The 4,029-nt window shown below is 45.5% G+C and overlaps 1 non-coding gene across 1 annotated transcript; it reads right to left on the bottom strand.

Annotated features, from left to right (window-relative positions):
* Positions 1 to 3,475: 3,475 nt before the first annotated feature.
* TRNAK-UUU (transfer RNA lysine (anticodon UUU)) lies at positions 3,476 to 3,548 on the bottom strand. Its single transcript has one exon. It is a non-coding gene; the product is annotated as a tRNA-Lys (tRNA).
* Positions 3,549 to 4,029: the final 481 nt, after the last annotated feature.

The following is a 4,029-nucleotide window of genomic DNA, read 5'->3' as shown; positions in this document are numbered from 1 at the left end:
CAGGAAGGCACATGAGTCCGAACGCTATTATGAATGTGCGACCGACACTACACTACGTAGGTACCTGTGCATGCAGGTGAGGCATCGGTCGGTCCTAGAAACAGCGGCAGCTAGCGAGGAGTTAACGACCGGACGTGCTGTAACCTAGGGATCACCAGGCAGCTCTTTCGCTCTATAGGGATATCGGGGGGGGCATAGCACAATTCTTCTTGGAGGAGGGTTTTGGTTTGCCCAGGTGACTGATCCTGCCATAATATACTCCCGCCAATTCTATTGCACCGGCAACCGAAGTCGAACATACATACGACGATCTTCATGCGTGAAGGGACGGGAGGAAAGAAAGGGCCGTAGATGATAATGCGAAAGGGCGCCGCGTCTGGCTTGATAGTAAAGCCAAAGAAAGACGCCCCAAGACAAGATACAACTGTTGGGAAGGGGACATGATCAATAGAACCTGGCTGGATCCGGGCTGGGATAGTGGCGCCCATTCCTAACCAGTTCTGAAAAGGTTCGCTCATGCTGGAGGTACTAACCACTTAGTGATCAGTCCGCTAGTTCACGCAAATCCGAAGAAGTTATCACGGACGAGCCACATGCAGGGAAACTTGCACGTGTGGTTCTGGCCGGGCTTTCCTTCGGTATCTAATAACCTTGCTTCTGCTCGCCGCTGGCGCACCTCTCCTAACTATTGCCCATTTATTCTGGAATAATTTTTTTAGGAGGGACAATTTTACATATTTCTGCCAAATCCTTCTATTATTAAGTATGGCTGGTACCATTTCGATGTGTTTCGATTTTTTCGAAAAAGAGAGGTTTGATGCTTCTGAATTCATTGTATTAATTCCACTTCCTACTCGCAATATGCTCTTAATGATCCCGGCTCATGATTTAATTGCCATGTATTTAGCTATTGAGCTTCAAAGTTTATGTTTTTATGTGATCGTAGCATCAAAAAGAAAGTCTGAATTTTCCACGGAAGCCGGCTCAAAATATTTGATCTTAGGTGCATTTCCCTCTGGAATATTATTGTTCGGGTGCGACCGGACTACTACCGATCAATTTTTGGGAACTTATTTATAGACTTGTAGAGACCCTCTATGTAGTTGTAATTCTAGGGCAATCAATCCACTTTCCCCATAGCCCTAAGGCTGTGTCTCGATCTCCTACGCGCGAAAGATAAGATACGGGAGACGGGGTCCTGTGGTATGGGTCTTCGACCCTTGGTCTAATTCCACGACGGAGAGTCGGCGTGGCGTAAAGTGAAGATTGGGGGGAATAGAGCGAAATCCCCGTCTGGGGTATTCCGAAGGTGTAACCTAGGCAACGAAAAAGGGGCCCGATACTTCAACTAAAGGAGCGACCTGTTGGTTCACCAAACCCCGACCCAGTGTCACACGTTCTCCAGGTCCGAAGGGATCTAGTGCCCAACTACCGACTCCTCCCGGAATTGCGTTATCGGAGCCGAGCCAGGAATAGCCGTTAGTGGACACCTACCACTTTTCACCCGTTAGAGAGGCCCTCTTTAATACATTAAGAAAATATGTTCACAGGGGCCAGAAAGACTCGGTCATAGGAACTTAGACCACCTACGCGCTGGTAAACGAAAACCACCTCGACCAGATCTACCGAATGAAGAAGGCCGCCCCGTCGAAAGAATTAACACGCCAAAAGGGCCACCAGTTTTCCCCCAAAAAGGGGAGATCCGCTGCTTACTGCTCACGGAAACATCCGACCTTATGGTCAAGTCGTCCGCCTATCTTTCTAATCTCATTCGTTTTCCGATCGCATAAAAAGTCATGAGATCAAAAAAGAAATGTGAGAATGTAGTTACAGATGTAAAAAAAGTAAATATCTCGTTCTCTTGGTCCATAGATGGGGCGTCCTATCCGATGGATGAATGAGGAGCCTCTGTCGAGTAGTGAAATGATAGGATTCTGCTTTTCGGTTAAACCGAAACACAAGTCGGCGATTCAAGCCAAGAGTGCGGGCACCTTAAGAGCGGTCAAAGCTAGAAGCTATATCATGACTGCTGGAACGAAAGACCCGATAAGTATTTTCGTACCACCTTCCAATCTTCTTAGTCAATTGTGTACTTTTCCACTAGGCGAGACATAAGTTATCGGAATCCGGGGCCTGTTTTTCCCTATTTCCCAAGGGGAATGTCAAATTGTGTGGTTTCACAGTCTTATGAGACAGAAAGTTTTGGAAAATGGAGCTGCCGTTTTCACTACTTTGGTCCCTAGCGATATTGTTGCTTAAACTAACATGGAAAGTGGGTTCAATCACTTTAAAGTGCCCTCTCAAGTGTCATCTCATAATGGTAATCTCCTTATGGTATAGTAATTTGGCTTAGAATAAGAAACCTATCTCTTCCCCCTAATGGCTTTTCACTACCCCTTGCGGGAATGCGTATCGTTGCTGCATCGCCATCGTATTCCTGACTTGCTTTTCCGAACTGCTTGTTTTCTCGGGGCTGCAGTCCAGTCGCTTAGTGGTTTGCTTCTCGGTCTACCCAATCAAGGTTAGACCTTTCTCTATCAACCATTGCTTTAAATAGTATCATGTTATTTCATCTTTCATTGATACCATCATTACAATCGAGGGCCTACAATCCATGGAAATCCCTATTCCGATCACTGGGAAAGAAGAGCAAGTAAGTAATGAATGAATGAATGAATTTAGATGGTATATAAACATCTCCCCATGAAGGGAAGGTGCTATAGTATCTAACTAAGAAAAAAAGTAGGTTGTGAAATGATAGGAAATATGCCATGCAGAAAATCCAGGAAATATTTCCTTGATTTTCGGATGACCCGGCTTATCTTTGCAGTTATCCTTATTTAGCAGAATCTAGTGAGTGTTCCATTAAAAGGAAAGAGAGCTATTCGTTGTAGGATTGATCCAGACAACCCAACCTAAGTCACCTATTGTGCCTAACCTAAGTATAGTGCCAGTGGTCGGCGAGGAGAAGTTCATTCATGTAGAGAAGAGAGGGGATCCTATTTCCTTTCCCCCTTTCCCAGTATGGCAACCTTATCTTCCAGCATGAAAGTTGGTATCAGAATGAAACAATCCAATCCAATCCATACTTGTGGAGTGCTCATTTCAGTTCCTGATTTCTCTCAAGCCTAAACCGGAAAAGGAAACCTATTACCCGGGGTCCCCCCTTTCGGCTATCTCATCTGCTGTTCCTCGACTCTCAGGAAGGTAAGATCATCAATCAATAGTAGGCTGCTGCTCTGTGTAGTTAAAGATGGGATCCAACCTGTTATGTTTGCTTGTTTCCTATAATCTGTGCTCGATTCCATATTTCTGTATCCTTCGATTCCCGGGACAGATCTGATCTCCTTTATACTGACCTGAAACAACGAGCGAAGTCGAGATGTTGATGAGAAAGGGGCTTTTCTCAAGGCCAAAGAGTGCTCTTTGAAGGCTACTATGCATCCTTACGAATACAAGAGTGGTTTTTTTGTTTTGGGTATAGTAGGACTTGAACCTGCGACCATTAGGTTAAAAGCCCAATGCTCTACCAACTGAGCTATACACCCGATTTTACAAGAAGGCTTGGTGCGGAAAAGAAAAGAGGGCGGCCTGACCCCTTTTCTTCTTAGCATATCACAAGGGCGCGGCTCTGTATGGTATAGTACTGTGGAGCAAGTCTGGGAGTCCTTTCCACTCATTGAGGATTCTATCTAAAAAAGAAGGTCAACGGGGGAGACTACAGTAGCTCGAACTCAGACTATCTACGAAAAAGGTAAAGTCGTCTTTCCTAGGGTTCGACCGAAAGGAGCTGTGTTCTATGGTTTGACGTTGTGGAGGTCCAGCACTCTTCTAAACGAAGAAAGAGGGGATTCGTGCTACCTCCTACTCCTACAGAAGATTGATTGGCGCGAACTTCCGATCGATTCCTTATTCATTGTTGCCGACCCTTACATCATCATAAAGAGAATCAAGATATCCCAAGAACCCAGCTAGGGATGAATGACTAGCGCTCAAGAACAAGCAAGGGATGAGCGCACGGGAGCGGCG

The sequence above is a fragment of the Triticum aestivum genome, chromosome 2A, assembly GCF_018294505.1.
Source record: "Triticum aestivum cultivar Chinese Spring chromosome 2A, IWGSC CS RefSeq v2.1, whole genome shotgun sequence".
In the NCBI taxonomy this organism is placed as follows: domain Eukaryota; kingdom Viridiplantae; phylum Streptophyta; class Magnoliopsida; order Poales; family Poaceae; genus Triticum; species Triticum aestivum.
Note: the sequence above shows the minus strand (reverse complement) of the source record. Positions and strands in the feature narration are given on the sequence as shown.